Source organism: Lonchura striata, chromosome 10 (assembly GCF_046129695.1).
Source record: "Lonchura striata isolate bLonStr1 chromosome 10, bLonStr1.mat, whole genome shotgun sequence".
In the NCBI taxonomy this organism is placed as follows: Eukaryota; Metazoa; Chordata; class Aves; order Passeriformes; family Estrildidae; genus Lonchura; species Lonchura striata.
In genome coordinates this window covers 20586193-20598910 of record NC_134612.1, presented here as the reverse complement: position 1 = coordinate 20598910, position 12718 = coordinate 20586193, and the positions used below count along the sequence as shown (strand labels likewise).

The 12718-nt window shown below is 45.0% G+C and overlaps 1 protein-coding gene across 2 annotated transcripts in view; it reads left to right on the top strand.

Moving 5' to 3' along the window:
- Positions 1–3349: 3349 nt before the first annotated feature.
- Positions 3350–12718, top strand: part of KCNMB2 (potassium calcium-activated channel subfamily M regulatory beta subunit 2) — a 93856-nt gene continuing 84487 nt past the window's right edge. For both annotated transcript variants that reach the window (XM_021544327.2, XM_077785728.1), the window contains exon 1: positions 3350–3965. The gene's annotated coding sequence lies outside the window, so the exon portion shown is untranslated. The remainder of the gene's footprint in view (positions 3966–12718) is intronic.

Here is a 12718-nt window from a genome sequence, read left to right as displayed (position 1 = left end):
GAGCTGGATATAAAGGGGGACAATCAAGCAGCATGTGGAAGCAATTAGCCAGTCCCTGTGATGTAACTCGGTTAAATGAACACTTGGGTGTCCTGTGGTTCTCAGCACGAGACTGCAAGACTGCTCAAACACGGGGTTGCATTCACACAGGTGCTACCTGCTCTGCCCCAGGAAAAAGAAGGGAAAGCAGGCAGAGCTGTAAATCTGGGGAGTCACTTCAACAAGGTTTCTTGATTTCTTTTTATTTAAATGACAGAAGTGAGATTAATGCTTGTTGCCAAGATAATTGTTAGGAATTTGTCTTCCCCCATGCTGGACTCATCCTTTTTGGAGAATAGCTGCCCTCTGCAAAACTCAGGTCTGAGTTCAGGCTGCACAACACCCAAGAGTATCTAGATGTGCATGACAGAATTTGGCTGTTTCTGGAGGATCCTTTTTCCTGCTAGACTAATTTTCACTGACACAGTGATTTTACATCCTGAACACAACCTGTTACCTGTCATGCACACCACACTTGCAGCCCTGCCAGGCTAATGCTGCACTGAACACTGACACTCTACAGAGACGCCCAGCATGGAAGAGTCATCAGCAGATCATTCCTGCAATTCCTTTAACACACAATTCACACCAAGTATCTATGGATTAGTGAGACTGCCTGCTGCTGTTTCAAAAAGACTCAGCAAGTGGGTAGAAGGAATGCTGTCTGATAGGTATGCAACTTCGAAATATACTCATACTGTTCCTAGGGAATTTGTGACCACAGGAGGAGAAAAGGTTATTGTATGTACAACCTGAAGCTTTAAATGTATCATGTCCTTTCTTTTTCAAGTAGAAATGTGCATTTGTAACTGATGGGTACACTTTCTAGTTACATTTCTATAAAATTCCTGTTATAATGAGGATGACTCACAATGAAATTATGCATTAGTCGCTCTGTTTGTTATATTATTTGACATATTTCAATATGCAAACTGCAAACCTCCTGAATTTCTCATGTCCTTCATCCTCCTTGGCCATTCCCTAAGTGCTGGTCAGAAACTGACAGAGGCATTCTAAATTGTTGCACTCCTTTGCAAGCAAAAGGTTTTCTCAAACAGGGTCCACTGCTGTACAGCTGAGCAGCAATTTCCTCTCCTACAGAACAGGATTTTCCTGATGGAAGGCAGAGTGAAAGCACATGTGAGCCCTCTGCTTCCCTACTTCACAACATTCATACAGTGCAGGAAGACAGAAAATTGGCATACCTGATCAGACCACCACTCCACTGCTCCCTGTTTCTTCTTTCCAGCAAGGAGCAGACTGGTGTGTCAGGAAAGCACAACAGCAGGAGAGCCACAGCAAGGATAGGGAGTACACCAGTCCCATCACTGATGGCAGCTGCTGCTGCTGCTCAGTGATTAGAAAAAGCCTGAGGAAAGTGGAGAGGATCATGGAATCTCTCCCTCAGATTGAACCATGTCAACTAATCAGCCCCAGAAATCTTTCTGGTCATGCCCTGCCTACGCTGCACATCTTGAACAGTTTATTCCCCCCTTCAAATACCACCCAAGGTAAAAACCTCTCCTCTGCATTCAGCCACACGACTCTCACAGGCAGCTGTCACCTGCTGAGCCCCAAGTCTGAGTGACTTCAACTTACAGAGAAGGACTGAGGCCTTTGGGATCACCCTGGCAGAGAGGTCCATGAAGGAGGGGGAGATGAGGGAGCTTTTAGGAATCTTCTCATATTCAGCATACACAGCTGGGGAACTGTGAACATGAGTGGCAACTTCCACCTGCTTTGACCTGGCATTGAACATTCTTGTGTCCATTCAGCACTGAAATCTCTCAGAAGGTCATCAGCAAAGTCAAGACTCCTAGACCTGGGTATCTCCAACCAGAATCTTATGTCTCTTGAACTGCTGTGTCATCCCATTTACAAATCAATGGCACAGTGAGACCCTTACTGAAACAAATATATTTCTTGCGACAATGAGAACTTTGAGAACTTTTGCTTTTTTTCCCATTTGTTTTTCTGCCTTAAGGTGAATGAAGGGCACATGAAAAATGCAAGATAGGTGGCACACACAAAAAAAATATTCTTTAAATTATTCAGAAAGCAGGTATTGTTCAGTCAGCCCTGCTATCAGGCTGTAAGTACCTGCCCACCTTGAGATTCCTGCCTACAAAATTCAAAGTCCCCTTTGCTGCCACCAGTTCTGGCAGAAGCTTGGTGTGCTAATAACACCTGACTGTAAACTGAAAAACAAAACTGGAGCCTCGAGCCCTTCCCTCCAATCCACTGACTGTGTAAAGAGGGGAAGGGAGGATGTCCAAGAGCGACAGCAAGTGCAGGCATGGGGAAGCACAGAGAGCACAGGTAGCTCTGTTAGGAGCAGCATGGATTCAGAAGCAAATATCTTGCTTGTGGTCCCTCCAGCTGTCCCCATCTATGGCTGGCTTGCACCAGCAACATGCTTGCTGTCACTCATAGCTTCAGTGAGGGACAATGAAGAAGGAGGAGAGACCAGTGGCCCATGCACTGACTTGCTGTTTGGTAAAGCAAATCTGCCATCAGTGCTATCCTAACCCTTTCCTACCCAGGGTCTGAGGCAGCCATAGCTGGGGTTTCTGTGTAATCTGCTTTCCTCCTTAATCTCTCCCAACACCATTCAGTTCTGAGATGTCTCCCAAATGATACTTTCATTTAGAGCAAAGGGCTGTGAACCAGGTGGTACTAAAAAAACAGGCAGGTGTGGAACAAGCAATGAAAGAACTAACTCCTCACTCGCTCTGTCCCAGGCTGCCTTGGCTCCAGGGTGCCTCTCCTGTCCTTCAGCCCATGTGTGCCACTGCTGCTGGCAGACACACATCTGTGCTGGTGGCTCTAACTTTTGTCCACTAGGGACCATACTGAGATCAGCAGCACCTGTGGTAGCAGACGCTTACAAGCCTTTCTCCACCTTGACCTGGGCTGGTCATTAACTGACCACCAAGAAGAAAGAGGCTTCAAGATCTCTGTAAGGCACAAATACCTCTGAGTGATATTTGGTGATTAGCACAACTTTACTGAAAACAGCAGTGTCCTGTGCCATCTCTCAGCACCTCTCTTTGAATGCTGTGCTTTGGTCTCATTTCTTCTGCCCACCATCATCCCAGGTGCTGCTTACTTAGAAATTTAGATTGCGAGTCCCCACCATCTGCAAAGAGTATTTTGTTTTGAGAAGCGCAGTGTCCGTCTGTGACTCTGTGTGCACAAAGCACAGCACGGTCCCTGCGTTCCCCTCGTTCTCTTTGTGCCCCAGCTGCCTCACAGAGTTTTAAGAACTTTCAGCTTCCAATCATCACTTCCACCGAGTCCTGCGCCAGCCTCAGCTTGCGGCGGGGGCGGATGCTGCCGGCTCCTCTCGCTGCTCGCATCAGCCGGGAGAGCTACGGCACCTTCCATTCCCGGGAGGGATTTTCTCTCTAGTTTCAAAACAATGTGTGAAAGCCTGCTCCGCAGAAACAGTAGCCTCAGTAAGTTTAAGGATGACTGAAGCTGTTTCCTCTCCCAGGGAGGTTTAAGAACTACGGAGGGATGAATGGAGTTAGACCTATCGCTGCATTTCTAGCAGCCATCCTATTACAGCCCTGAATAAAAGCAGGAATGGCATGTCTAGCCTAGGTTAATAAACCCTACGGAGTGCGCGCCTAAAAGCACTACGAAACAGCCTTAAGTCAGCTGGAGAAAACTAATTTCAAGCATGGCAGTCTAGTGTGCCTGTCATTCCTGTTATCCCTCCAAACTATTTCAGACATTTTGAGCAGCGAGTACTGAGCGATGAGTTAGCAGGGGTTGTGACATTAATGGTCCAAAAAGGTTTAAGCACCGGGAGGGAACGATGACAGCACTTAACAACCGGTGGCAGTTCGGAGGATTCCGCTGGATCTCTGTTTGTTAGCAATTAGGCTTCGCCTCGGAGGAAGATGTGACGGCAGTCGGAGGTAGGATTTGCATGGGGAACAAAGGGAGCTGTTGCTGCTCGGTGCCCGCTGCTGGTGTTTCGCTCCCCGGCTTCCCGAGCGCCGCCAGGCGCGGCGGCAGCGCCGGGGGGACAGCCGGGGGTGGAAATGCTGTCTGTGGATAGTCCTGTGTTTTATGGCAGGAATGCCTCGAGGACAAGCTGGCTCAAACCTCGCTGCCCGCTGAGTGTGCATTCCACGCTGTTCTTCCCGCGGAGTAAAATACGTAGAGGTCATGCAAGAAAACACTTTACTCCTTCGCTACCCAGCCAGCCGGGCTGGTTCTGAGATGGGAGAAGGGACAGGGGGAAGCCGCCCTAAAATGAAAGGGGAAGAGGAAAGATATGGAGCCTGTGAGATGAGGGAGACATGCTATTAATGTGTAAAATGTGTCTGGAGTGCCACTGTTGTCATTTGAAAGGGGGAAAACATTCGCGGGGGAAGGTGGTGGGAGGAATTTTCCGCGTGAGGGACTCTTTAGGTTATAACCTATTGCAAAAGAAGGCGTGATGTGTCCATCCATTTTGCATAATCAGAGCTTTCTCTGCACTGTTGGCACTGTTTTGCTGGACGAGAAATGTAGTTTCAGACGGAAAAAGGCACGATTTCCTCCCGTGTCACTGCCAGCCCCCTGAGACACCGGTGTGGGGAAGGATGTACGGCGTTTAGTTGGATGCTGAAAGGGCTGTGAGCAAGGGCTGAGGGGCAGAATGAACACTCAGCAGGATAACAGGAAGGCTTCCCCTGGAAAAAGCTTGTTTCTTCCCAGCCAGAAGTCCAAGAGGTGATAGGCAAAGTTAGAAGCCTCATGTACTTTTTTTATGATGTGCCTGTTAAGCATCACTAAGAAAGAAAATGTCCAAAAATCAGAGTCAGGTCTTCGTGGCCAAACAGGGCAGTGGGGTCTGCACGGGGTCCTGGGCAGGGCTGGGCTGTGAGTTCCTGTATTTGAGTGTGTGTGACCCTCACCAGGATGAGCAGCAGGAACATAATGAATGAAAATCATATTTCCATGCATATGCAGAGCCCCTATCATTTGGTGTGTTTGATCTGAGTGTGATGCTCCCTGGGTTGATGAATTGTTTCAACTTGTTCATTAAAGTTTCATTCCCAAACAACAGAGGGACTTCAGAGTGAGTGGTATTTAGTAACAATAAAATGTTCTGCTTGTGGAAATGCTTCTCACAGGACCCATTAAAAATGCACGTAAAGAAGCTGAGAGTCATATCTTGCAGCAAGAGGTATGGAGGCACTTGCTGTGCTAAATTTTCAAATTAAGGTTATGATACCATTCTAAATTTACTTTAATGTGGATGTCACTAAGGATATTTTACAATACAGTTGCCAAAAACTTGCAGCTTCAAGAATTCTGTTAGACTGATTGTTTTCATTAAATCTTCATCAGAAAAAGAATTCCTAAGCAGGGACTTATCAAGTAATTTGAATTTACTCATCCTAACCAATGTTCTCTTTAAGAAGAACTTCAGTGTATTATATTGCATTGTAAATAGATCGTGATATAATTCTTTTTAAGACAAAACACCAATGACAATTTAACAACAAAAGTGCTTTCAGTCTAAGTGAATACTGGTTGTACCAAAAAGAAGCAATATTGGATCAGGAATGGTAAGAATTCCTTTTAAGAAACATAAATATTCCTCATTTGATCCAAGCAAGAACTTTTCAGTTAACTGCATTACTTTGCATTGCAAATTTAGGGGGAAATCATTTCAACCTGTGTTATGTACTCTACTGAGTACATAAAGATAACAGTGAAAACTTTCTTCCAAAGAAATTGTTGCAGCAGTTTGCAATATGGATCAAAGAGTTATTACACACAGATACTAAATCTGTGCCAGAAGTGAGCAATGCATGCAGAAATCAAGTTTATGGTTTTTCCTCTCCATCTCACTTTTGTCCAGAAGCTTAGACAATTTTACTCTTGTTTTTACTGCAGTGCCTCTGAGAGAAGGGTCTGAAAGGGTAAAACCATGAGGAGGTGGGAGACTGTGTTCAGCCTGTGCCCAGACTTCTCTGGAGACTTGGGTAAATCCCTCAGCATCTCTGGGGAAAGTGCAGTGCAACAAGGCTAATGTGGTAGTGATGCAATGGAAATACAGACAAGTGGTGCTCGGGGAATGAGGCTGGACTCAGGCTCCAGATAGGGCAAAATGCAAAGCCAAACTGTCTAGCAGAAGGAGGTCAATGTTGCAGGCATCTTCAACTGTAAGATATGACACAAGGTAAATCCTGTGATACAAAACTAAATCTGCTCTCAAAACTACCCCAGACAAATTGGCCACTTAGAAAAACTTCTGCCAGGACCAAATACCCATTCATGTGAGAGCCTGTCAGAAGTGACTCCAAATCTCCCATCATTCCATCAATGGGCAGCAGATAGTGAAGCAAACTACATCAGATTGATTCACTGTGCTGAGGAACAGTTTCCCTGCTTTCTTCACAAGCTCAATGAGTACTTTTTGCCATGAATCTCACTTGCCCTTTCTGTTATGAATTGTCTTTGGAGGTCATGCAATTTTCTAATTTATTTATTTGATATTATTTAGGGCTTTCTTCAGCAAACAGCTTCTTGGCTTACAGATCTTTTGGGAATGGCAAATGTTTGCAAATTCATACTGTGTTGCTTGGTTCAGTCCTGTGGTGTTCCTTGATTAGTTGATGTGTGCACCTAACTGGCAGAAAACAAATTGCAAATTTCACAACCAAGTGTATACTGTTTCATACTGGATTTCCATCACTCTCTGAGTAGTCAGGTTTAAAATTCACGTCTTGCAAGTAGTCGTATGAGCAACACATAAGCACTGAAGTGCTCCCACCAGACAGATGTGAGAGCCAGGTTAAACAGCTTTCAATTTCATATGAATATTCATGAAAAGTGTCTGAATTCCTTCAGCTCTGTTAAAATGACTGGCATCATCCATCGTGCACTGCATGGGCTGTTCTCTCCCTTGCCATGTCCCTGTGGTCTCCCCATCTCTCCAGAGTAAGTCCACAGTGCCAGTGGAAACTGTTTGTGCAGCCAATTTAGAAGGAAAAAACACCATAATGGAAATTTCTAAATTTTCCACATTATAACCTCTCCTGTTGTGCCTGTCTTGCACATTCTGTGACACGAAGACAGCCAACAGGGAGGACAGCAATTGAGCATCAACAGTGAGGCAGTGAGTGCAGGAGAAAACACAAGAGGGGAAAAATAAGGGTGACTGGCAGAAAGAGGGATCAGTGGCACGTAGAGCAGGTATAGAGGAGGTAGGAATGGGAATAGCAGGAACACCTAATACACAAATACCATTTTTAACAGCGAATCTAGTGAATTTGGGTCATTAACCTCAAGGTCTATGGTCTTACCAGACTCAGCCCATGGCGAGCCCTGGAGATGTTGCTCCCAATCCTTCCCTGTGCTCACCAAAATTGCTACCAAGCAAGGGGGTGACATTTACTTTTTGTCATGTAGAGGGACTGTTAACATGCCATGGAGATATGGAAGAGTTGTGAAAATTGCAGATGAGAAGAAAACTAACACCTGATATATGGTTTAAAAACAGTCAGAACCAGTTGGGTGGAGAATTTCTGTCAAACTATTTCCTCACAGACACAAAAAAATTTCAGCTGTCAAAACACCAAGCTTTTTTACTCAGAAACAAATCAAGGGGAGAAGGTTATAAAACATGAATATATTTCCCTTTTGAGATATTTTTGCACTGTACTTATGTCATATAGGAGGAAACCTCATGTCTCCCACTGAGTTCTATTGTCCACGCACTTTATATAGAAAGTCTGGTGTGAGCTAAATCAATAGGGTTGCTAAGGCTTCATAGAGACAACCAGCAGTTACACCCCCATCAGATGGCCCCTTTTTACCTTTTCAATGATTTTAAAGTCCAATGATCCTAGATATCCTTTTTTATTCTAAAAATAGAAGTGGGCCTAAATTGGAAGTGCTGTGAGTCACACAGTAGAGTCACTACAGGCAACACACGTGTATTCATATTCTGTGAGGGCACACACAACACCAGACTGATACTGCCTGGGGAGAGTAAGAGAATAGAAGAATTAGAGGAACTAAAATTTGAGCAAATGCAGAGAATCTCTGCTAGGACAAAAAATTGACTAAATGTAGTTTGGAGTTAAATCCCAACTTGAAATTCCCCCTAGATACTGTTAAAACTCCTATTATGTCTTCAGATACTTTTTCTTTCTTAATACAAAGCTATCCTACTACCCATAAATAATCTCTGCTCGTGCCAAATGGGATGCCCCAGCCATTCACAGGTACCCAGCAATTTTGCCTGAATTCAGTGTTCCTCCCACTCTGTGCCACTGCATTGTCCTGAATCAACCACTGCCAGAAGGGTTTTGAAGACCAGAAGAACCAAAAGAGCATTTGTCCCACTTCCCCACTTCCCTTCCACAGGATCTGAGCTCAGAGTGAAGTTTCTGCTTCAGCCCAAAGTGATTCATCTCTCTAAGGTGGCCATCCTGGCGGGACCCCTCCATGTAGCATTGTCCCTTTGTGCCTGTTTAGGTGTATGTCCAAAGGAGGGACAAGATAATTGCCTACCCTAAAGAAGTGCTGCAGAAAACATCCCATATACTTGGCTAGGTTTTATTCATGGGTAAGCTATTTTCCACCTCAGCAGAGTGGTACTCCTCACTGACAGCCATTAGTTATTTGCAAATTTAGTTGGGCATTATAAATGTCAGGCTCCTGGGTGCATAAATAATGTTTCAGAGTAGTATCCTGAAATAAGTCAAACTAGGAATGGTGAGAAGATCTGGAGTATGGTCCCTCTGGGACCTACTACCACTTCTAATTAATATCTGGTACTTAAAGCATCACAGCCCATGGTTAAATCAAAGTCAGAGGGAATAAAGGAATATTAAATCCTCCAGGAGACCTGTGTCCAGGTCTCCTCAGCGCAGCTGCCAAATACACTGACTCCCCAACCTCAGTCAGAAGTGTATTGGCTTTTTTGGGGGGACAGCTTGGGGAACCCATCAGCCCCAGGGCTGGCATTGCCCCTTCTCTCTTGTTGCCTTCCCACTCCCATCCAGCCACTTTCCAGGCTCCCCTGGCCCTCCAAGCTCATGGAACCTCCTGAAAATTGTGCTTTGGTCTTGACTCGAGAGGGATTGCACTTGGGAGTGAACGAGCCCCAGAGCTGGTGCAGGAGGAGCAGGAGAAGAGCACGGCCAGGAGTGAGCACAGGGAGCAAGGAGCAGCCACAGCCCTGGCCCAGCTGAACACCCCAAATTGCTCTGCCTTAATGCTGGTGAGGCTGCTGCAGAACAGGCTTCAGACAGCCACAGGCTGACCAAGCAATGTGTTGCAGAGCCCAGGACTGGCTGGCTGAAGGGCAAAGGAGGACAGCAGTGTGTCTGCACTCAGTGCTCTTTGATCCTCAGGGCCCATCTGGTTACTGATGAGCCATTTTTAAGCTTGTATGTGGAATTCCAGAGCTGGCCTTATGGTGATAGGGAAAGAATTGATTCAGCTGTGAAAACCAGGCTTTGTGGAGATAGTGTAGGGAGGGCTGTTGTGTATTGGCAAAGTTTACTGCTCTGGAAAATAAGAGTTTTGGAAAGAAAGTCTGAACGGAAAGCATCACATTAACTAGAACATCTTTTAATTCCTTCAACAAAGAATATATAGTTCAAGGCTTAGGGAGCAATAACCCATGGAGGGAACAAAGGAAGTTCATTTGTAACCATAGCCTTTTATTAACTGGAGAATATGCAAATGAAAGGTCCTCTGACTCTTGAAAATCACTCTCAGTGATGCCTCAGGGCATATAGAAAAATTTCTGACAAATTCCCCCTTCTTGTTTGTTTCCATATAGCAAGTTGATCTGGGCTTCATTCTGCTCTTTAAAAGCTTTGCTGCTCTCCTAATTACTAAATGCATGAAATACATATTCCCCCATCTTGCTAAAAGCATCACGGGACAAACTCTCTGGATATGAAATATCCCAAGAAGTCCAAAGCAAGATTTCTTTAGGTCCAGTTTAATTAAGATGATCCAGTATTTTGTGTGCAGCTGATTTGGAAGGATTTTGTCACAGGTAAACAAGCTTTGGGAAAAAATTGCTTTTATCTCTCCTTGCTTTCTGTTTTAGGCATATTTCAAATGGATTAGTATAATCTTTCCTCGGCCAAACTCCACAGCCAGTCTATTCCATCATTGTTCTAATTTTATGAAAGGAAATGACTGAAAGCAATTAATTAAAAAACTCTTCAGAGATGCATATGTGGATGTACTTTTTTGCTAAAAATTAAAAAAAAAAAAACTCTGTATTTTAAAACTATTTTTCTGGTGCATTAAGCATGATCAGGAGGCCTTTGTTAGGTGCACCTACCTTTTGATATTTCCCCACATAAATATGCTCATTGTGTAGAGTTATCTGCAATAACAGCTCAGTCAGAGAGGAGCCTCTGTTAAAGCAGGTTTGAGTTTCAGGTGGGTTTTAATTTTCTTTTTTCCTGTGTGATAAAGTTGATTGATTTCAAGTGAGGAGTCTTTCCCTGCTGGGACCTGAGCTGTCAAAAGCTATCACTGAACCTGCAAAATTCTGTCATAACACCAGAAGCCCAAACTCTGCTCCAGAACCACCAGAGTTCAGGGAAAATCCCCAGTAATTGACAAGTGAGGTTTTCTTAGCAAAGATATTCTGCCAGACTGAGCCATTATTTTGTGCACACACAGGCACCCACCTGGGGGACAGTGCTAACACAAAGAGTAAACTCCATTGATACGAGTGAATTCATCATCACTAAGATGACACAAGTGGCTTCACACTAAAACCTTGGACTAGGCTATTCACAAACCCTTCAGATCCATCAAAAAGGCAAATTCCCACATTGCAAAGTGTATTTGATTTCTGTGGAATCAAATAAAACCTCTAAATTTCCTTGAATTCAGGGGGAGGGGTAAGTCAGAGCTCCTGACCCCAGAGCTGTGCCTGCCCTTAGTAAAACATCTGAGCTGTGAATGCAGCTAAGTGCTGGCATCCAGAGCCAGTGCAGAGGTTCTCCTGGCAGGGCAGGAAGAAGTTTCCTCTGCAGAGGTGCTCCTGCTCTCTGGTGAGTGTTCATCCACAGAGTCAATGCAGCAGCCCTGCTCCTCTGCAGGAACAAATTCCCAAACAGTTTAAATATTTCTAGGGAGGTTCCTAGAAGATTTGACATACCCTATTTCTTTCATCACGAAAATTTGAAGAAAAGGCATTTTTCTGCCCTTCTGTGCTTCTCAGTTTATTTATGAACTGAAAGGATCCATGAAAACATGCTGTTTGTCTGCCCTTCCACTCTCCATTCTCTTGTCTCTATTTAAAACTCTCACATACCACAGCCTGCTGGTCACTAGCCAGGTATCCAGATGGTATTTCTGCACCACATTGATAGGTGCCTTAGAAATAGCAGGGAGAGAGGGGGGAAAAGATATCACTGAAAATTTCAGATGCTCTTTTTGATAGATGGCAATTGTAGATCTAATTAGCCAGTTCCATCCTTTTGAGAAGCTGGGGAAACAACAACAGTTGCAGTCCCACAGAGCAAACACACCAGGACACGTCTCTCACTGTCAGGTTTTAGTTTTCCCCTCAGAGCAGTGTCAGACAGTGTCCATCTGTCCATCCTTCTTCTGAGAGAGACACCAGGTTCTGTCAGGGCTTGGAGGCTTGTCTCAGAGCCCATCACCCTCCTGCCTCAGCACTGTGTCAACTACTTTTATACAGACAACTGGTTTCCAGAATAAAGAGCAAACACTGCTCACCTTAATTGCATGAGCATCCCTCTGGCAGTAATCAGGCTAATTGCTTCAGTCAGGCCAGCAGGACTTGGCTCTAAATCAACCACCAAAATGATTGTAGCATAAGTGCAGGAGTTCCTTTACAACTCCAAGGCCCAGTTGTTAAACATTATTTACACCTCAGAAACACTGTTTTTCTCTTCCATTTTATCAGGAGAAAGGTAGAAAGGTGCCAGAAGCACCTGTGGGAGTGGGGGGCTGAGCCCACCCCAAATGCAATGTCAGGGGAGACAGGTCTCCTTCCCCTTTGCTGAAATGCCATGAGAAGTGTGCCCAGGGGAGCTCCCACTTGCATCATGTCTGGGAATCCCAACATTCCTCCCAGGAATGGCACAAAACTGCAGAGCAACCTGCCAAGAGGGGAAGCATTGCCTGAGTCTGCTGTAGCTGCATGCTTGACTTGCAGCTTAAAGCATGAGATACCATATCCTTGAAAATACTTAGCTTGCCCAATAAAATGGATAGATGCTCTCTTTACCTGCAGAAATTTCTAGGGGTTGTCTAAAAACCTGTTAAGCAATTGGTGTGCATCCTGTGGCAAATATTTTAGCATAATGCAGAAGTTCCAGCAGATTCATTTTAGCAGTTTGTGCTGGAGGGGACGGGGAGTGAAAACCCCCAGAGCCAGCTGGTGCACTGTGCTGGACATTTCCAAACCAAGGGACCTGGGCAAGGACCTGAGAGGAAAGGCTTAAAATCCCATTTCCACCAAGAGGTACATGGGATAGAGCCAGCTTTTGAGGGTGAGATCTTCAGTCTGTGTTTTAGAGAGCTTTAAAATAGCATTTGGGCCCCTTTTGGCTCTTTCCACAACCCCCAGTCTCAGGAAGAGCCCAGGCTGGGCTGTAGTTTTTGTCCTGTCCCCAGTGCAGAGCGTGACCCACATCTGGAGCAGGAGCTGCCACTC